General features: G+C 40.4%; 1 protein-coding gene across 3 annotated transcripts in view; it reads left to right on the top strand.

Annotated features, from left to right (window-relative positions):
• DYNC1I1 (dynein cytoplasmic 1 intermediate chain 1) overlaps window positions 1–23,031 on the top strand; it is a 377,849-nt gene that overhangs the window by 318,731 nt on the left and 36,087 nt on the right. The window lies entirely within an intron of this gene.

Genomic DNA, 23,031 nt, shown 5'->3' with positions numbered 1-23,031 from the left:
TTATTGTTGACAATGAGAATTCCAGGTAGGTGTAGAGAGAAAAAAATAAGATGGGTAATTATTTTTTAGTTCCTTCTGACAGCACTGGTTACCTTAGTAATCTTTATTTTAAACTCATTGGGTTAATTGGGGTCATCTGATCATTTAATAAGCAAAGGTGAAAAATGTCATGGTGGCACCTTACTCAATAATCAAGTAGTGACACCTTCACACTTAAGATTGTGTCTTAAGTCCTTTTAGGCTGCTGTAACAAAATGCCACAGACTGGGTGGCTTACAAACAACAGAAATGTATTGCTCACAGTTCTGGAAGCTGAGAAGCGCAAGATCGAGGTGCCAGCATGTCATGTTCTGATGAGGTCCCTCTTCTTCCTGATCCATAGCCGGCCACTTCTCCCTGTGTCCTCACTGGTGAAGGGGCCTGGGGAGCTCTGTGGGATCTCTTTTATAAGGTTGCTAATCCTGCTCACAAGGGCTCCACCCTCAAGACCTCATCACCCTCACAGACCCCACTCCCTAATACCATCACGTATGGTGATTAAGATTTTAACATATGAATTTGGGGTGGGGACACACTTAGACCATAGCAAATTGCAAAGTAAATAAAAAAGAAAAGATCCTTGGAATCATAGAAAGAGTTGATGTTAAGAAATAAGGCTTTGAATTAGTCCAAAGTCAGATTTCTAAAGTGGCTTCAATATAATACTTTCTGCAGTAAAAACAAGTATAGCTTATAAAGATAACCAAAACAAAAAGATTTAAAGGAAAACCAAAAAACAAGAGAATTTGGCAACACAGATGTGAATTTTGTACATTCTACTGACCAAGAATTTGCATTTCTAACACAAAGATAAAATATTAGGAAAGAAAAATCTGTATTCCAAGGGAGACCGTGATGCTGGAATTAGCACCCTGAGTGAAATGAATCTAATCTTGAAGCCTGTGGCAAAGTCCCTATCAATTCACTTTGCATAAGTAATGTGATTACCAAAGAGACAATCACACTTCACACAATTTTAGAGAGAAGCTATGATTTTCAAGATCAAGACTGAAAAATAAAATTTCTCTACACAGGATTTTAAAAATATTGTAGTTAAATGAAGTATATTCGGAGGAAAATGCAGTCATTGTAAACTCTTTGTGATTTGAAAAAGTAATATTCCCATTAACTTTATATACGATTTTATTTAAAGTTGGGGGAAAGGCTAAAGAGAGAACATAATATGGCATATTTTTGGAGATTTGGGCTTCTAAACAATCCCCAAAAGAGTGATTTAGCTCCTGAACACCAAATAGACACTTTGCTTATAGAATCTTGAAATGTTTAAATGATTCTTCCCGGTTTCATTCATTTAGTTGACTTACTGAGAGAAAATAAGTTCAGTTGATCCTTGAACAGCGTGGGGGTGAGGGGCACCCACCTCTCCCGTGGCTGAAAATCTATACTGCTATTTCTACCTCAGAAAAAGAGGGAATTGATAAATGACTCACCCAGGAGCAGTCAGGAGGCTGAAACCAGATAGAATCAGAACTCAAATCCTAGTTCTTTTGATTCCACACATTTGTGCTCCCTAATCAGACATAAACTTTCCCCCACACTTAGTTAATTTGAAAATCTGTAAAGTGAAAATACAGGTACAATGTTGAAAAAAAAAAATCCACAATTAAGTGTACCCACACTGTTCAAACCTATGTTGTTCAAGGGTCAACTGTAATTACATATTAGCGACAGGGGCATTGGGATTTTTTTTTTTTTTTTTTTTTTTTGGCTTTTGGTTTGGGGTTCTTTTTTGGTTAGAAATTTAAGGCAATAAAATCAAAGGCATATTTTTTGGTCTTAATTATTACATATTTTTATTTGAAACGAATTCTCGAGGCCCTCATCAAGCAGTGTATTTTTTTGTATATATATATATATATATATATAATATAATATATATATATATTTATTTATTTTATTGAAGTATAGTCAGTTTACAATGTGTCAGTTTCTCTTCTACAGCACAATACTTCAGTCATATAGGAACATACATATATTCCTTTTCACCATAAGTTACTACAAGATACCGAATATAGTTCCCTGCGCTATACAGCATGAACTTTTTGTTTATCTGTTCTATATATCAGTTGGTATCTGCAAATCTTTTAACTCCCCAATTTACCCCCTCCCACCTGCCTTCCCCCTCTGGTAACTACAAGTTTGTTCTCTATGTATAGGAGTCTGTTTCTGTTTTGCAGAAAACTTCCTTTGTCTTTTTTTTTTGATTCCACATATAAGTGACATCATATGGTTTTTTCCTTTCTCTTTCTGGTTTCACTTAGAATGACAATCTCCAGGTCCGTCCATGTTGCTGCAAATGGCATTATTTTATTTTTTATGGCTGAGTAGTATTCCATTGTATAGATATACCACAGCTTCTTTATCCAGTCATCTGTCAGTGGACATTTAGGTTGTTTCCATGCCTTGGCCATTGTAAATAGTGCTACTATGAACATTGGGGTGCATGTTTCTTTTTGAATTAAGGCTCCCTCCAGATATATACTCAGAAGTGAGATTGCTGGATCATATGGTAAGTCTGTTTTTAGTCTTTTGAGGAATCTCCATACCATTTTTCATAACAGCTGCACCAAACTACATTCCCACCAACAGCGTAGGAGGGTTCCCTTTTCTCCACACTCTCTCCAGCATTTACTGTTCGTGGATTTTTGAACGATGGCCATTCTGACAGGTGTGAGGTGATACTTCATTGTAGTTTTGGTTTGCATTTCTCTGATAATTAGTGATAATGAGCATTTTTTCATGTGCCTATTGGCCATTTGTATGTCTTCATTGGAGAATTGCTTGTTTAGTTCTTCTGCCCATTTTTGGATTGGATTGTTTATTTTTTTCTTATTAAGTTGTATGAGCTGTTTATATATTCTGGAAGTTAAGCCCTTGTCCATCTTATCTTTTTGCAAATATTTTCTCCCATTCAGTAGGTTGTTTTTTTTTTTTGCTTATGGTTTCATTTGCTGTGCAAAAGCTTATAAATTTAATTAGGTCCCATTTGTTATTTTTGCTTTTATTTCTATTGCCTGGGTAGACTGCCCTAGGAGAACACTGCTGAGATTTATGTGAGCTAATGTTTTGCCTATGTTTTCTTCTGAGAGGTTTATAGTGTCTTGTCTTATGTTTAAGTCTTTAAGCCACTTTGAGTTTACTTTTGTGTATGGTGTAAGGAAGTTTTCTAACTTCACTGATTTACATACAGCTGTCCAGTTTTCCCAACACCATTTGCTGAAGAGACTGTCTTTACTCTATTGTATGTTCTTGCCTCCTTTGTCAAAGATTAATTGACCAAAATTTTGTTGATTTATTTTCTGGGTTCTCTATTCTGTTCCATTGATCAATATGTCCATATGTGTCTCAATACCATGCTATTTTGATTACTGCAGCTTTGTAGTATTGTCTAAAGTCTGGGAGGGTTATTCCTCCAGCTTCATTCTTTTTCGTCAGTAATGCTTTGGAAATTTCTGGGTCTTTTGTAATTCCATATAAACTTTAGGATTATTTGTTCTAGTTCCGTGAAAAATGTTCTGGGTAATTTGATAGGAATCACATTAAATCTGTAGATTGCTTTGGGTAGTATGGCCCTTTTAAAAATACTAATTCTTGCAAACCAAGAACATGGGATATCTTTCCATTTCTTTAAGTCATATTTAGTTTCCTTAGTCAATGTTTTGTAGCTCTCTGCTTCTCCTGCTGACCTTCTGGCTGGAGAGGGGCCCCCCAGGGTGAGGGTGCTGCTCCCTCCCTGTAGGATGGGTCCTGCACTGATTTTTTTTCTTCTTTCTTTTCTTTCTTTTTCTTTATCCTCTTACTAGATTTTGTGAGAATCCTCCTGTATTTTGAAGTGAGAGACACTCTGCCAGAGTTCAGTATGTGTTCTGTGTGATTCATTGGGTTTGTAGATGTAATTATTGGTGTGTCTGTGGGAGAGGGCGAACTATGAGTCTCTCTACTCAGCCATCTTGGCCAGTCCTCCAAAGGCATATTTTAAAAAGCATAGTAATGTAGCCATTTTTAATAGTGAGAGAAGCTTTGTTTATCAGCATATTTTAACTCCTTACAAGAGAAGTAAAGGAAATAAACTATATGACCCTTGCCTAGGTGGATAAAGAGTGGAGGAAATATAACCATATGTAGTGAATAGTTTCATTATGGTTGGTTACCAAATAGGCAGTATATGGAGAATCCAAATGAACAGTAGGGCAATCAGATGTGTCTAAGCTGGGGTGTGGGGTCAGAGCATGGACGACACAGAGTGTAGGTCCTCTGTCTGTCCCCAAGGAGGCCCCCCACTGGAGATCTTCCAGTGTGAATTCCCACAGTCAGCATCATCTGTCTCTCTTCTCTCCATGCCTTCCCTCCAACTTACTGGAAAAATAAAGCAAAACACAGACATCTCCCTTTGACCTCACTGCTCCTTTCCCATCTTGTTTGTCTTCTGCCTTTTCCCACCAAACTGCAGTTTTACCTCCTACACTCTGTCTTTATCCCCACCAAACCTGCTCCTTCAAATTGCCCTGACCTCCTTGCCTATTCCTATGTCATTGTGCCATTTTCATTTCCTTTCATTACTTGGCTGTTTCAGTAATGTTGATTAGTCCCTTAGAAAATCCTTCTTTAAATATATCAATGAGGCTGTTTTTAAGAGAACAGTAAAAAGCTGCCTACTTTAAAGTCTATCCTTAATGACTCTTTTAAACAAAAACTACATTGCCTAAATAAATTCTATCGAGTACCAACTCTTACTTTTTACTGTATCTTAGCACATTAAATTTCCCATCCATCAAGAAATGCTGGAATTGATGCTGAGAAATAAAGTATGAACTCTTGGCTGGATTAAAACATTCATTATTCCACTCAGCTTTTCTGTTTGCTGAGGTTTGGGATAATTTTTTTCCTGTACTGTAGTTTAGTTTAGTGGCTAGACAAGTTATGAGTCTTTGGACATTTTATCACTGCATCCAGTTTGGAAGTTTCAGTAGATTCCAATTAAACATTGGGTGAATATTTATTTTGGTCCTGGTTCAGCTTCATGAGGATTTGGTTTCTTGATACTATTCATGCATTTGCCAGGTCAGTCCCTTCCTTTAGACTTCAAAGGGTTTGTGTTTCTTCCACTTGTATTAATAATATTCTCTAAATCGTTTTTGCACTAGAACTTTTGTTCTCTAAAATTCAATTCCTTTACATGGACTGGTCAGGTGTATGGCCTGACTTCACCCGTGTGTCAGGATGTCAGTATTGAAGTGGCTCCTGGACAGGACCCTCGGGTGCTTTTATCCAAGGACTTTTCATGGCACACATTTGATTGATGGAAATCACTAACTTCCTCCAAAGGTATCTTGACATTGTATAATCTGTCCTAGCAGTTAACATACATCTCAGTACACCAAGCTTTTAACAAAACAGTGAATCTGAGAAGGAAATTTTCTAAGTGACTGAAGGGCGATGACTTTGCACAAATTTGAAAGATAATCTTCAATTTTCAAGCAGTACTGTGAAATAAATAAATATTACCTATTTCACATATATATATATATATATATTCTCTGCCAGGGTTAAAACATAAAATAAAATCTCAGCTGAGGTTTTTCCCTTTTAGTTACTAGCAAGGAATGGATAATTTCAATTTTTTATGAAAAAAAGAAGTTGAAAAAATTTTGTTTCTAAGGAAAACATTGGTTATTACCTTTAAATGGATTCATTGAAAGTGATTAGGTATGGTAATAAATTATAGATGTGGCTGTATCATAGATAATGCAGTAAAAAAAAAAAAAACCCAGCTTTGTCTTGCTCACTGAATCACATTTAGTGTGTTAGAATTTCCACCCTTTCCCTGGTAAGACCTTGAGCTCCTTGAGATTGCCCCATATTATTTTGTCTGTATCCCCAGTACCTGGCATAGTGCTTGGCACCTGGTGGGCACTTAATAAATCACTGAATTAATGCATGAACAAATAATCCCTGGGTCTTTGAAAGATGTACATTAAAGACATACTGTAGCAAATATTTAGTTAGCAGTGGTTTTGAGCAATAAAATTAATAACCATAATTTAGAAATACAATAATTAGAAAACTGAGGTTAAGCTCTAAAAATCCTATTAGGAAATATTTAAGAAACTATAATTTTGGGGGAAAAAACCTAAGGCAAACGTCCCAGGAGTAGAGTGGCCTCCTAACATTTTTCTTACAAAGTAGATGATGAGAATTCCAATTAGTTTGGGAGAATGATCCGAAGAGCCAGGTAACCAGAGTGTGTGTCCTCAGTCACTCCTGCTGCTCAAGATAGTATTTGTTCAAGTGATCGAGGGAAGTTTTCCCAACAAGCCTAAGAGTTGCCTCTTGGTGCACTGTAGTCCAGTTACATGCAGGAGTACTCTTTCTAAAGCGATCCCTGGGGAAGTCTTTCTCTTGTGGGATGTGGTTCCCTCCAAAAGAAGGGAGCTCAACCCTTGTCTAAATAATAGTTTATAAGAGAAATTCCTAACTTAAACTAAAGCAGTGGAGAGGGGATAGAGAAGGAAATGTGCTAAAGAAGCTTCTCAAAGTAGGTGACATCCAAGGGGGAGGTTTGAAGGACTTCAGTGTGTGAAGGGAGAAAGGGAAGGGCATTCAAGCAAAAGAAACAGAGTATTCAAAATCAGCAGCATGAAAGAGTTGACACTAGCTGTGTGACTTCAGGAAAGTTACTTAACCTCTCTGCTGCAGTAATAAACTGTCGAGTGAATATATCTATATAATGAGGATTAAAATACTACCTATCTCATTAGGTACTTGTGAAGATTAAATGAGTCAGTATATATAAAGCTCTAGAACAGTGCCAAGAGTGCAGAGTAAACACTATGAAAGATGTAGCAATACTATTATTACTATTAAATATTATTATTGTTGCAGTTGTTGATATTTGGATATTAAAGTGGTTTAGTGGGACTGGAGCAGTGGTACGAGGTGACTAGAAGGAAATAATGAAAGGATGGCTTGAGAGGCAAAAAGGGACCAGATGATGAAAGGCAGTCTGCGATGCCGTGTGGTGGAGTGTTAGACTTTCTTCTAAAGATGACAAGGGCGGTGGCTTATGATAAAGTGGGGTCCCATCGCCACTTGTTTGATGTCATACTCAGTGAGACTGGACACTGAAGATATCTCATCTTCCCCTCAGGATTTTGAACCACAATGTCAGCATAATGTTCTCCATCTGATTCTGCCTCATCAGAATACCAGCAATCCTTGTGTTCCACATTAACCCCTCAATACATCCCATAGATCTTGCTTATCTCAACATTAGTTGATTGGATTATTCATGAACACACTCACAATTCAACCACATTTCAGTAGTAGCATCTTGACTGACCAGAATGTTTACTTTTGCAACCCTTCGTGGGACTTCCCTCTCAATTCATTACTGCACTTACTCAGTTTTGGAGCCCAATCGTGATAATAAAGACTATAATGGTAATATTGTTATAATGATAGAAGTTGCACACAGCTGAGCACCTCGTGTGCCTGGCATCGTACTAGTGCTGTCATCTAATGCTAGGTATACTTTTGTAACCATGCTGCTGCTTACCCCGTCTTGAATGGATTGTCACAGAATTGTCTCATCTGACCTTTCCACTGGCTTTAGGTTTACTTGTTCTTCTGTTGTATCTACAATTGAACTTTTTTTTATCAACTTATATTTGTTTGTTTTTAAATTTTTGAGCCAAATTTCTATTCCTTATGCTTAGCTCCAACAAACTCTGTCACTGTTGCTTCTAATCCTCACCCAGAGCCCCATGGTCTTTTCATAACTGTCCCCTGCCCCCCACCAAGTCCTGATGTTTTAAAAGGGATTTAAATAGGGCAGCCTAGAAAACGGATACACTCTCATCTGTCTTAGCTCTAAAGAAAGCACAAGTAAGGATTTTTTTCTTTGTGTATTCTAGTATCAGTTACTTTCACTATTTCTAGATTATTTCTTTAATCTGTTTGACTGTTTAGTACCTGTTGATACACTCTTCTTTTCAGAGTGGGAGGTTGCTTTGGCCACCTTTATCCTGTGTCTGATACGTGTTAGCTTGCTGGCATCACACACAATATAGAATGAGGAGAATTTGACCATTAGGACAAATTACTACTGTATCAATTTGGGACAATAAAAATTGGGAGATTGTTCCCGTTCTTCTAGTACTTTATAAAGAATAATACAAGTTTTGCAGAGGAAAAATAAATACAATTAATCTTTGAGAACGCTCATTTTTCCTTCCAAAGTAGAGTAGCAGGCCCTCCCATAAATTCTGGGGAAACAGACCTCAGTGTTTACTACTGGAAGCTCACCAGCTCTGTGGACGTTTCTGGAGAGGAATGCTGTGGTATTGGCGGTGGCGTGAAATAGTTTTCTCTCCTGTCCCCTGTTCACTGGCTTGAACTAAGCCCAAGTCAAAAGTAAGAAGAAGTCTCTTATAAGTTGTCAGTTTCCTTCTCACTTAGGACCTTCCTTAATGATTAAAAACTTAACTTTTAAACCAGATTTCCCCTTTACCAGTCTGCCAGGCTCAGCTGCATTAAGAGCTGTAATGCGTCCCCAATCCAGGAGGGTTATATTTGAGACTCTTGGCTTCCATCCACGTAAGGAACTTAATTTATGCCTGATTGGTTTGATTTTTCTCTCCCTCAGTCGCCCTCCTTCAACAAAATTTAGTAAATGAACTGAGTTTTCCTAGTCTTTTGCTGTTAAGACTATTTTTTCAGTAGGGAAATCCATGGACCATCAAAATGAAATATGTGTGTCTCTGTGTCTGTGAGTGTGTGTGTGAGATCTTGTTTCTTCTTTTTACAGTCTTTTGTGTTGCTCTAGATCTGTAATAAATTAGAACAGGCACACTCTTCTCTAAGAATGCCTTCCCCCAACCCCTAAAGGAATCTATTTGAAAAAATAGTTCCTTAAAAGCAGAGAGTGACCATGTCTTTTTTTTATCAAGTTTTTGACAAAAGTATTACCAATTACTCTGAGGTTGGTCTCTCCCCATGCTCATCCTTCCTACATAATCCTCTTAGATAATCTTCCTAAAATAAAATAGACCTTTCATCATGCCATCAACTACAACATATAATAGTGTTTGTATTCTGTGAAATCTTAGTAGGAATTTTTTTAAATGCAGGAGAAGAGGTTCCTTGATTTAAAAGCAGTACAGAAAGAGTTAAACAAAGTCAACAAGTATCTTTATCAGAGAGGCCTTTTTAACTTACTCTTCAGGAATGGGCTTATTTAAGCCATGCAGGGGCCCCCAAGCTTGCCTGGATATGGGACTCATTTTTACCTAAGCGTACTGGGAGGACAGGATTCATTGGAACATACCTTTGGAAACTCTGACAGACACTCATTGCTCAACTTGTTCCCCTAATCATGTCAGACACCTCAACCCGCATTTCATGGTTTTCCACTCTTGGACAAGTGTCTACCTGTGAGTCCCACAAGTTCTAAATAAAGTCTTCCCAATTTGCATTTTCCAGTAATCATGTCAAATAAGTGAACCAGGAAATCAGTAAGGATAGAGATGATTAATGAACTTCAATATATCTATAGAGAAAATAGACTGAAAGGAAGAATTAATTGTCCAGAAATAGTATTTAGAGATGGAGGTGTGACAGGGCTCTCTGAAAACCATGCAGGGAGCTTTCCATGAAGACGGGTACGATGCCAGCACGACTTGGAATAGTGGTTAAATAAATATACCACTTATTTTTTTATGAAGTCTTTATGTCCTTTATGGAATCAAACTCCATGGGTGGGAAACAAGGAAGAAGAGTATCAAGAATGATTCAAGTCACGACAGCAGACCCGAGGAGTACTTTACAGATCCCCTACTTAATTCCCCAATTTTACAGAAAAGAAAACCACTGTATGGAGAGGAGTGATTTAGGTATCCTTTTAATTCCTTATTTTTTCCTTCTCGCGTTGATTGTAATTGAGTCAGTTAGAAATCAGTACGTACTAAAAAATGGTTTTAGTATTTTGAAATGTCCACCTATTTTTATGTGCCATTTAGTAGTGGACTGAAATGCTGAAATAACTTGCAGTTTTCTCTTGTTTAATACTACATCACTGTATTGTCATAAAACTATTCTTATAATAATTTTAATCAGTACCAAAAAATCCAGGACTTGAATATACTGTCAGTGTCTTTCAATGTACTTGTTAATTGCCTCCGTCTTTTTCCTGAGCGATGAGGTTCCTGAGGACAGTGGCCACATTTCACATCTATTCTATATTCCTCACAGCTTCTAGTCAAAGTAGTAAATGGCTAATATATGATATATGTTGATTATCTTATTGACCAAATACATGTAAATTAAGGCACCAGCAGTTCTATTGCTGATTGATGATAGGATAAACTCTGAAGTTTTATATTTATTGCAAATTGATTTTAATCCCTATTCAGGCATCCCAGTGACCGAAACACAACTGCACTTCAAACACAAATGGACCTGCAAAGACACCTCTGTCCACTCTTGATATTTTCACCACTGCCTTCTTCATTTATCACTTTTTCCTACTCCACTGATTTTTTCCTCTTCTGTCCAGTTGTGCAAACATGAACACATGAATGTTTACATTATCTACCTACATGTTATCATTGCAAAAATGCAAAGATGCAGCTATACAGTGCAAATTTTTTATGTTCACTCAAAGTCCATAATTTAATTAAGCTTCACTCTTACTGTTGTACATTCTATGGGTCTGCACAAATGTAACATATATCCATCACTGTAACATTATACAGAGTACCTCACTGCCCTAAAATTCCTCTGTGCTCTGCCTATTCATCCCTGCCTCCTCCCAGCTCCTGGCAACCACAGATCGCTTTATTGTCTCCATAGTTTTGCCTTTTCCAGAATGCCCTGTACTTGGAAGCATATAATATGTAGCCTTTCCAGATTAGCATCTTTTACTTGGTAATATGCATTTAATGTTTCTCTGTGTCTTTTCATCACTCCATAGCTCATTTCTTCTTATCACTGAATAACATTGCTTGGATGTATTACAGTTTATCAGTTCACCTGCTGCAGGACATCTTGGTTGCTTCCAGGTTTGGGCACTTAAGAATAAAGCTTCTATAAGTACTTGCATGCAGATTTATGGGCCTTCATTTTCAGTTCCTTTGGGTAAATACCAGTGAGTATCATTGTAGGATCATATCGCAAGAGTATGTTTAGTTTTGTAAGAAACTGCCAAACTGCCTTCCAAAGTGGCTGCACCATTTTGCAGTCCCACCAGCAATGAATGGAAACTAGACCCCCTCCAGGGATTAAATCCACAGCCCTCCAGGATTGTTGAACAAAACTCGCTCTAACAGAAAACATTTAGGGCAGTAAAGCTACTCTGTATGATTCGCTTCACAATGGTGGAGACGTGGCATTGCACATTTGTCACAACCCATAGAAAGTACAACACGAAGAGTGAACATGGAGATAAGCTATGGACTTTGGGTGATGGTGATCAGTGCAGGGTCACTGATTGTAAGAAATGTGTGGGAACATTAATAATGGGGGAGACTCTGGGGGCAGGAGTACATGGGGACTTGCTGTCCCTTCCTCTCAATTTTGCTGTGAACCTAAAACTGCTCTAAAAGATAAAGTTAAAAACAAAAACAAAAAGCCTTACTATTGTGGAAGACCAAACAACATTGCAGGAATGAGGTAAAGGTGTATTTAAATATAACTACACAAGACAGACTCAAGGCAGCTGCAGACAGAGCACCTAAAAAGAAGTAAAAAAACAGTGACTGAGGCCTGGGGAGAGGAGACACCCCTGTGCCTGCTGTGGGTGTTTGTCAGGGGATTGCTCCGGTAGGCAGGCCTTTCGGGATCTCAGGATTGGACAATTTGTGAGAAGGAGAGAGGGTCATTCTTTCTCCAAAGGTTGAAAGCAGTGTGAACAAAGGCTTGAAGGCCAGACGGGCTCCAGTGTGCAGAGAGGGTTGTGAATGCAGCACTGGCTGGAGCAGAGGGTTTTGATTAGGGGACGAGAGGGAAAGCACATTTGGAACGCAACGTCCTGCCATTTCAGCACCGGTCTGCCCCAGTGGGATCCAATGGTAGAATTCATAGCCTGGGACTGTCTTGTTAGTGCGTTGGCTCTAGGCTCTGTGGTGTGGAGGTACTTTCTCAAGTAGCCATTTGTACTTAGCCTGTGACTAGCTCGGCAGGAGGTAAAAGTTGCTTGACAGTCTCTCCTGGTTCTCACCCATCCAGAGCGTGAGGGGGAGGCGGGTGTCAGAGTAGGTGGGCGCTGGGGAGAGTGAGTCCTTAAGAGCTGAAGCTTTCAGTGAAGGAGGGTGAAGGGCATTGAGAGGCTTACCCACGGGCTGGGGACCCCCATCCAGGCCAGCGGGCCCCCACAATGGAGGCCCTGTGCCCTCCACCCTCCCTGTGCCCTCCACCCTCCCTGTAGTTGGCCTTTCACTCTTGAAGTATTTGGTTCCATGTGGAAATACCTCTTCTCTCTCCTGTCTCATTTGTTGTTCACGTGCACGTGTGTGCGCACACACGCAATTACTATCAAAAACCACTTTGAACTTTAAACTCTCAACTAAGGATTCTTCTCCTAAACAAAAAGCTACAGTTTAATACATTTCTGTTGGTTCCCAGTGACATAGCAAAAGTGGAAGGGAACCACTCGCCCTCCGCAATACGTCGTTAAGCCCATTTGACTTCTCAAGGCGAGGGTGCTTACAGTTTGGATTTCATTTTTGTTTGTCCTATAAGAGTCTTGAGTTTTGGCCAAAAACGCAGGCCCTGGATGAATATGTGCTTCAGACCTCACTTTTTGTCACGAGGCCAAGTGGACTTGGGAGGGAGGGTGGAGCTGTCTATTCAGACAAGATTTTTAGTTTTGCCCTTTGCCTCTGGAGCCAGGGCCCTGGCCCACATCCAGCCGCACGAAGAGAAGATTATGGTATTTTCTAGGTAATTTTAAGGAGCATAAACCCAAAGTAAAGTCAGGTGGTTTCAAGTCTGCACTGAATTTTTCATGTGAGGGATTTGTCCCGATTTGGGTTTTCAGCAGAGCTGTTTTAAATGATGGAGGGTGCTGTATTCTTCTGCAGACAGGCATGTTTTGGTTGTTTGCTAATGACCTCTGGTTTTGCTTATGGGGAATTTTGTTAACAAATGGAAATGTAGCAAAATAAAACACTCTCTTTTGTGCTTGCTTTTTTTCCCCCCTTTTTCTTCTTTTTTAAACAATGGGCACCCTTGCAATAAACTGTCAAAACCAGGCTATAGATATTAGTTATTGTAGCATCATTAATACTGTGTAAAAATAAATTAGTCACTTTGGCAATCAGACGCATTCTTCTGATCTCCTGTCGGTGCTTTTAAAAAGAGGCTTCCCCTTGCTGTTTGATAGATCCTATTATTAAGAGAAGAGGCTGTAGAGATGTATTCAAAAATTCTTTGAAATTTTTCCAGCCTCGGGATCCCATTCAGCAGGAATTAGCCTTTAAGGAGGCTGATAAGGAGAGCTCGGCAGGAGCCTGCCTGCTCTAAGCTGCAAGTTTAACCCCAGCCCCTGATAAGCGGGCTCAGCTTTTGGGACCTCCTCTGTCCACCCTGCCTGCTCACCTTGCCCTGCCCTCTCACCCCATCCCCCACTTCGCCCTCCAACTATCTTTTCCAAAAGAAAGGGACTTCAGGACTGAGCCTGCCGAGCTTGACAAAATTAAACCAAAATAAACTCTCATCTCAAGCACAGAAGACTTTGTTTTGAGGGATGCGGTAGGGAAACAGCTCTGTATTCAGGCAAGTGACTGGCTGAATCGAACAGAACTGTAATTTCTGGTTCAAGTTTAGCTGGGGTCCTGCAGGGGTCTGGCACATGTGTGTTGACATAGCACTGAGTTCCAGAGCTTTCCACTCTCCATCTTCACATGTCCCCAGTTATCTCAGCAGCACTGCAGGACTGGAGGTGTGATGGAGAGCAAGGTTGACGGTCAGAGGCTCTGCCTCCTCCAGGAAGGGGTGCACTTCATGTCCAGTGCTTCCCCTCCCAGGGGAGGCTGCACGGGGCGCGGGCAGGGCTGCTGGCGCTGACTGCACGGGGAGGTTGGGAAGCCGTGTTCTGTCTTGCACTCCTGGGGGGAAGCCCACACGTGCAGACTCATAAGGTAACTGTGCCCGTGCGGGTGTGCAGTAGAAGCCGGGGGAAGCGAGAGCCTTCCTTGTTTGAGAGCAGTGTTCGTGTGCTAGGGCTGCCATGACAAAGCACCATAGATAGGGGGGTGTAAACAGCAGAAGAGCATTTCCCCCCAGCTCTGGAGACTAGAAGTCCAGGATAAGGTATTGGCAGGGCCGATGCCTTCTGAGGCCTCTCTCCTTGGCTTACAGATGGCCATGTTCTCCCTGTGTCTTCACATAGGCATCCCTCTGAGCATGTCTGTGTCCAAATCTCCTCTTCTGATAAGGACACCAGACCTACTGCATTAGAGCCTATCTGTATGGCCTCATTTAAAGGACACTCTATCCAAATAGTCACATTCTGAGGCAGTGGGGGTTAGAGCGTCAGCATATGACTTTGGGGGCCAACACAGTTCAGCCCATGACAAAAGCTAAGGATATTTCACTACCATAGTTGACCCTTTGTGATGGACAAAAAAAAAAGTTAACAATAACGAGCTTACCGTGAAGTTCTTTAACACACACCCCACCCCTGGTGCCCGAAGGGCTCTGATCCCTCCACGGCTGGCTCCCGGGGTAGCACAACCCTGAAGGCCTGGGAACGTGGAGGGGAAGGTGCAGCACGGTTGACCCAGTGTGGTTAGTGCGAGAAGTCAGTCTGCGGGTGCTGAGTCTGAAGGCCTGTTTCATCCTCACAGCCGTGTTCAGAATACATTACTGACTGGTGCAGGATGTCCAGCTGCTGTGGCTTTGAATTTAAATTTCCTTATAGTCAATATACCATCTTCCTGTTTCCAGGCATCACTTCTCCAAACAAATCAACAAATAAAAATATTCCATGGAAAAGTATGTTAACCTCCCTCTTAATCAGTCTCTCTCTCACACACACACACCCCAATTGAAATTTATACATTAAAAAGAATCTTAGTTACATTCTGGTGTTTTAAGTCCAATGATAAGTTTTGTTTGTTTTTAATGAGATAAAATGCATAAGACATTTAATTCCTAATACTTTTGTTCCTGTGGTACACGGGAAGTTCCTGGCTAGATTTCCTACTGTCCAAGCCTATTTTTTATTACTATTTTTCATATCACTTTCTTACACAAGAACAGTCCCCTGTTCCTGATTCCTTGCCCGCGGTGGACAAACATGCTGAAATCTTTGCCATGACTGGGTAGCAACCATGCCTTCATCAGAGTTTCATTTAAGGTAGCAGAGTGAAGGGAAAGGTTCTGAATCAAAGTATATGCTAGAACAAAAGAGAACCCAATGAGGATGCTGAATCAAAAACCAATCAGAAAAAGCAGAGGTCCGGCCCTGGGGAAACTAAGAAAGAACCACAGCCCAGAGAATCAGAGGAAAAGTTCAAGGCTCTACTCACAGGTGTCAGGCAGAAATGAGACTGCACCCAGATGCTACCTGCTTTAGCACACCTCACTTTTAATGCATCTAGTCTGCCTCCTATTTGCCAGGTTCAATGCCAAATTTGAGATATCAAACCACATAAGAAATCATCCAAAATGTCATGGATGCTATATCAAAATGGCAAGTTGGGTGGTCATGAGAAATAAAGAAGGCAGCCCTGGACACAAATACCAGTAACATTAGGATCCTTTTAGAGATTAGTGGTCTATGATTGGATATGTCGGCTGAAAATATCACAGGCATGTCCTAGAATTTGGATTAGCTTGCCAAACCACTTGAAGAGCCAACATGCATCCAGACCAACCACTGCCATATTTCCCAACCACTCCTCAACCAACCTTGTTAGTCTTTTGACACTTCTCTCTCCAAGGCCTTTGGTGAACCCCTAATTGCTAAGTGCAATGGCTGCTTTTTAGTACTCATCTTATACTGCCTATTTCTCATTCTTGCAGCACTCTCTCTGCTCCCTCAGCACCTCTTATGAATGGTTCTTTGTCACAGACTTCAAGCTTGAGCCATCTCTTTCAATTTCATTTTGACTGCCAGCTTCACCTGAGTGTCGTCTCCAGAGACTCAAATGTACCATGTTTAAAATACAGATCAGATCTTCCTCCTCTACCCTGCTGCTATTTTCTACTCAGAGGTATTCGTCGTTCAGTAGAACACACTAGAAAAGCTGAAAACACTCATAGGAATGTTAGATATCTCTGAACCTGTTCAGCACATAGCACAATGTTCTGCACATTTATCAGTACATGTATAATAAATTAGCAGCCTATTGCATAAAAAAGTCTTAACTCTATACTCAGGACCATTCATAACATGTCCTCACCCCCATCTCTACCCAAACCAAAATTATTTCCTATTATTCCTTAGGACAAATCCTCAGAGTCCACTGGGCTGTCCCCACTTCTCACCTTCCATCTAGGAATTCTGTGCTGATTTACACAGCCAGGTCTTTGCATGTTTTGCTTCCCACCTCCACCCCCACCCTGCCCCCGGCTTCCTTACCATCTATCAAAGTCTATGCATCTTTCAAGGCGGGTCCCATCACCTGTCCTTGATAATTCCTTCCTTGACCACATCAGACTAAGGTAACCACCAACACGCCATCCCCCCAGTCTCCAAATTCCTCTGGCACCTAACATCTGTACCACAGAATTTAGCACCTGGCTACATACTTGTTCTCTTTCTTTGGTATAAACAAGACAGAAAGCCAGTCTCTTTTCCAGGGATTCACAGACATGGTAAATTCCTCCTTGAGTTTTTCCCAAGAATGTGTCTTTGAGGAGGAATTTATCTTTTCTCTTTCTTTGGTTGGTGAAATCCATGTACCTCCCTGTGATACGATGTGTTTCCCCCTCTGTTTCAGTTGTCAGGAAGTTTAGAGCTGTTTCAGTACCAGATTGTGATAATAAGCTTATCTCAGGATCCTAGGTATTAGCTGTCTATTCTGCCTGCCCTGTTGTGTGTTTATTCTTAATTTTGCAGTATATTTAACTTGTAAGACAACGTTAAGTCCTTTTGGAAAAAGTGAGAAAATAGACCCTCAAATAAACAATTTTCTCCCCTTATTTTTTCATAATTTTCATTTTACTACCTGGATTTTGAGTCCTTGAGAACAGTCAGATCTTGTATTTCTGTTGATTTGCCGAAGTAGAAAAATGGCAGGTCCTTCATAAATCATTGCTGAAGAATGAATACTTTTGGATTTCCAGAGTGAAATAATGCACTTTGTTAAAGTAGGTTAGGTTATTTTAAATCGTGATGGAAAGACTTCCTAAAAATTACATAATTCTGACAAAGGGCCCTGAGCATGTCTGTTTTTGCTAGCATTTTGTTAAATATTTAAAATATCAGAAGAAGAAAAACACAATAAAAAGCTAAAGTTTTAGCTGCTGTAGTATCTAAGCATAACACTGAACACAGGCAGGAAGATTAATTAAATCAATAGTTTACTGCCGTTAACACTTACCGGATGACAGAGCGCTTTTTTTCCCACAACCCCAAAGCCCTGCTGGCTGCCTCTCTGAGAAACAGCATCAGGTGGCGTCAGACTGACTTTTTCTTCCCTTATCCTCCTTTACACTCCCCCTTCCCCTCCCTTCCTAACACAGGTAGCAAACATTAAAATTGGCTTTTAATAAAACTACCTGTGCCAGTCATCAAATTCTTTTCTTCCCTTTTTTGGGGGGGAGGAAGAAGGGGGTTCCTTTTTTAAGCTCACCCAGGGAGAATACTCTAACTTTGAAAGAAACCACAAGAATGCAGTCATCAAGTCACAGCCAGACTTCGCCAGTGTTCATCCTTCCTGTCCTTTTACCCCTGTCCCAGCCCCAACGCGCCCCCCCACCCCGCAAACAGTCACCCAGCAACACATACCTGTAGCTGCGAAGTATTTATACAGGCATGTGTGAATAATCCATGTAAGTACAAACGCTTTTGCGACTTAAAATTCAGCCAGCTGACGGGGCTTTGTCATTGTGTGAGAAGGGCTGGGTGAATCCTTTCTTCTGCGCTTTCAGCCAGAACGGGAATGCTTGCCTTTTCGTCTCAGAGATACCCTGCACGAGCTGCCTCCCCAGCCTTTTACTTCTAAGCACTACTGTTTGAGGAGAGAATGAGAATAACAAATAATAGACACAACTGTCCACATAATTATGAGATTCAAAAATACCTCTATTGCCCCTCTCCCTCATCTAACCTGCATTTTATGCCTGAAGTTGGAAGATAAACTAAAACTCACCTTTAGCCCCCAAAGTAGCTGTGTTTGGACCAAACCAATATAGCTCCAGCGTGGCCATCCTCATATGACCTCTTAAGCTTGCAAATTGTCCAGGGGTTCATAATTAACACTAAGTTATTTTCCCATGCCCATTTCACCTCATGCTTAGCTGGTGTTTCCATTTTGAATAGAAATTAATTTAAATTTGGCTTAGGTAAAACAAAATAAGGTAGGCAAAACTGTTGCAAAGCAGGAATTGTACCAAATATATTCTACATTTGAACTGAATGTTTTGAACTTCTGCTGCATGAGATTCTGTGCCAGTTCTCTCCACCGTAAAGTAAACACTAGTGTCAGCTACCCTACTTTTAGATGTAATATAAAAGATGCATTGCATTTAAGACCAGGAGACACAGGGGTGAAGACCCACAACAACAACAAAAAAACTTGCCTTGGCCCTTTGACAATGTGCCCTTCACAGGTATGTACGACGTATATACAACAGTTGAATGTATGTGGTGTACGTTCAGTTGCTGAGCAAGAAGTAGAACTGAAAACTTAATTATTTAGATAATTTTACCATTAGACTTTAAACTCGCTTGTCCTTCTAATTTTTCAAGTCTTCAAGGCATGGATACAAGCACACTTCTAGCTGCTTCTACGTCCAGCCCATTATCATCCCTCCACACCCGCTAACCCTCAACGCCGATACCCATCCCTTCCCTCCTGCCTCCTGATACTGCCTCTCGCTGCCCTGACCAGTGTCTGTGTACTGAATGTTTCTTTCTCGAACTAACATTGTGCAGGATGGTAGAAGTAGAACTGGGGCAGCTCTTCTGAACTTGCTGGCATCCTTCTACAGCCGCGGAGCCTTCCAGAGAGAGACTGTCAGTCCACAGAACGGCCACTTGAATGGTGCTCATGAGCCGGTTGTACAGAGACCCTCTCTGTCCTGCCTCGACTCAAATATGCCAGGAGGCAGCACCTACTGAGAGAGCCCTAGCAGCTGAGATGAATGCAGACGGCAATTCAGAAGAGCACCCCTGCTTGCTGAGTGTTTTCACAATGATTCTGTACAGATTGACTTCACTGAAACGCCCGTTTTAAAGAACCACCTTTAGGTGGAGCTGATATTCGTAAAAATTGTGCCAGTGCAGGAAGTACTCCTTTTATGAATTAGGTAAAGCTTGTTTTTTCCATGGCTTTTAACACTTGAATACTAGTCAAAGCCTGTGAATATGTATACATTCTTTTATATGGATAATTATCCTCTTTATTGGTGGCGCCTCCTGGATTAGAAGGATTCTTCCATGCAAATAAGCAGTAGAGGAAGGTGGTGCAACAAAGAACACCTTTCATGTGGCTTCAGTACTTACTTTGCAGAACTTCTACCTTTATAGAGAGGCAGATGCCAAATTCTTGGATTTTTATAACCTTCTTTCTATTAGTTATTTTAAATTAACTAATTCAAATTGAAGTCCTTAAATGTATTTTCGGCACCCAAAATGCACGCAAACAACAGACCCATTACACACACTCTGGTAGGGATCGCTCACCCAGAGTGTTTGTGCCTGATTTCGAATTTCTCACCATGGTAGAAGCAGGTAAAGATATCAGTTGGGCATCATGAGTATTATTTTAATATTAGAAATTAAGATAAATACATGACACTTTCTGCTTTAGAGAAGGATCCTAAATTAAGTTGCAAATAATGTTTTCCAGCGATAGTACCAAATTCACACCACCTCTTTTGGCCCAAAAAAGATTTGGCTTATTTGGTTTGGTTTCTGAGTTTTGGTTTGTTTGTTTAAGCACTTTCTTTTTATGGTAGAGGCATCCATTTCTGTGTGAGCCTGAAGTTTTGGGGTCCTTTGGTGGTTTTTTTAAAAGTGATATTGTGGTCTCACATTGTAATATTTCCTGGAAGAACCAGCTGGCTGTTTATTTTAATTACTTCACAGGAACCCACAGGACAATTTTTGAAGGACATTTTCTTATTACTCATTGTTTAGTATTTTGGTTATGATTTTTTGCCCAACAGGATAGAATTTTCAAGGTAAGATTCCATTGGTTTTCCTTTTATTTCAGAATAAAAATGTAGAATTCTGTTAGTTTTCCGCATCCTCCCCACCTACCCATGTAAAACCCCGGCCCCACTCCCTGCCCCCTCCCCGACTCCAGAAGAAAGGTTCATGGTTTGGGTAAACATTTCTACTAAGTCAGCTCTGAAAGCTAATCATTTAGAGGCAAATGCAGCCTCAAGAAGCACAGTGTTTGGAGGTGTTAGGAGGCATTTAACGCGAATCTTCCTACTCACCAACCTTCGAAACACTGAGGCCTATTAGGATGCCTAACGCTGCCTGGTGAGAGGGAAATAAACAGTATAGAGGAAAGTAAAACAAACATATTCCCTAGATGTGACTTTGGTGCACTTCTAACATCAGAAACACAGATTCACCTCTCATGAGATCATTTTACAGTTAACTGATTGGAAAAATATGCAGCTCTATTCATTGTCAGAAGTATACTTATAAAATCAGAGCTCAACCTAGAGATCGAGTCTTTATTGTGAAACGTTGATGGATGTTGTAACATTTCATTTTGAAGAGAGTTCGCCACCTGCCCCTCTTACATAAGTTTAATATATTTATTCCATCTCCAACTGGTCAAATAGGTGGTCTCTTACTGCTTTTATAATTTTACTTTCTCCCACTGAAAACCCCCCAGTACATTTCTATATGTGTATTTTGATGAAATACAAAGTAGGAAAAAAAATCACCGCGATATGAATCCCACAGACCACCAAGGAAGATGGCTTTAATTGTAATACTTAGTTTTGAATAACTCTTTGTTAAACTTCCACATGCTTTATTCCATTCAGCCCTTAACCACAGAACAGAGTCATAGAGTCACAAAGCCAGTGAGAATCCTTGAGGTCAGCTGCTCTGGTTTTCCATCTTACAGATGAAAAACTGATACGCAAGGATATTAAGCTAAATTCAAGTTGAATTTCCCAAGGTCTGTAGTTTTCCCACTTTCTCCTGCTGCTTCTGGTCCATGTGCTGCTTGTGTCGTCCCCATCGGTCAGGCAATAAAGTTTTAGTCCCTCACCCAAAGCTGTGGAGACATTCAGTGAGCTTGAACCGAACTCTTCGCCTTTTAGCATCGTTTTAGTCTGCTCTCTAAAGCTTAGCCTGCTTTAATAAACTCTGCTGCTAAAGGGCCAGGCCCATCCTGTCTCCTAGTTTTCAGGAGGGAGGGGTTTCTGTTAGTGTCACAGGGTGCTCAGGATGCCTGGAATTGTCTGGGGAACACCTTCAGGATCATATTTTTTAACTCTTTCTACAAGTTACATGGTGTGTGCTTAGTAAGTATTGGTTGAATTGAATGGGACAGCAGAGAGGAGAGGGAACAGATCTGCTCTTGCCATGAAGACTGAAGACCTTCCCTGAGTTTCACAGAGGACCACACGGGTCCAGCAAATAGAGGATGTGCTTAACAGCTAGAAAAACTGGAGAACCAAATGCGGCACCACCACTTACAACCTTCGTGGCCTTGGGAAAGTTCCTAGCTTTCCTGACTAGAATTTTCCTTTCTGTAAATACTGTCTACCTTACAGAGATTTTATGTGGATTAAATTAGACAATGTGTGTACAGAGTGAGGCGCACGCACACACCCAGCAATTCACCTTTCCCTGCCCTTCAGGTCTGTCTGGGAGGTGACTGAGAGCCTGCTTCTCCCCTCTGTCTGAGAGCCAGGGCGTTAGAAGCACACTGATCTGTGTCTGGATAGTCTAGCATTTTTGGCACAGCCCGGAAACTCATCTAAAACACCGGGTGTCGCAGTTTCACTTCACTGGCGTGTGTCACACATGCAGCAGTTTTCCTTTGCTTTTTTCTCTAACAGGCCCCTGATAGCAAACATGGCATTGGACAAGAGAACACACTGGTGAAGGGGGTTTTGCCTAGTGAAATTGGATTGTTTTGAAAAATGCTTTATATAGTAACACACGGTGGAATGATACTTAGTTTACTAAAGGGCCTTGAGTATTTTGCAGAGTAAATATTTCACATCACCAAGCTTCTGTAGCTTTAATATATACAAATGATAAGGATCCTTAAAAATCATTGGTCAAATTTGCCCCTACATTCTCCAGCTTTTCAAAACTTGCAGTGTTCTAAAGTCTGTGCTAATACAGTTATCAAGCTATCACAACTTAATGGATACAAGCGTATATGTGCCAAAATTCAAAAACAGAATCTTTAGACCCTTTTGATATATTTTATGAAAATGTTAATATTTCATGATATATGTGTTTATTATGAAATACTTTATATTAAGCATTTGAGACACATTTTCAATGAGATAGATCCATTTTCAAAGATAGAATGGAAAACTCCTCTAGCAAAAAAACTCCAATTTAATATTCAGAATAGCACTGCTAACTGTTGTAAGAGTGGCATCGCCCTGTGCCTGTACCCCATGCCGTTTTACCTTGGGAACTAGTGCTTCATAGATGTCAGTCCCCTTGGTTCCCTTAAAAGACTTCAATCCTAACCAAGACTTCTCCATCCTGTGAAATTATCAAGGTTAAATAAAGCCTTTGAAAACAGAAATCCTTCCCCCTTGCTCCAAATGTGCACAATCTGTAACTTAGAATTACTTGCACAGTGG

This window comes from Camelus bactrianus, chromosome 7 (genome assembly GCF_048773025.1).
Source record: "Camelus bactrianus isolate YW-2024 breed Bactrian camel chromosome 7, ASM4877302v1, whole genome shotgun sequence".
Taxonomy (NCBI): Eukaryota; Metazoa; Chordata; class Mammalia; order Artiodactyla; family Camelidae; genus Camelus; species Camelus bactrianus.
This window is presented reverse-complemented; position numbering and strand designations above follow the sequence as displayed.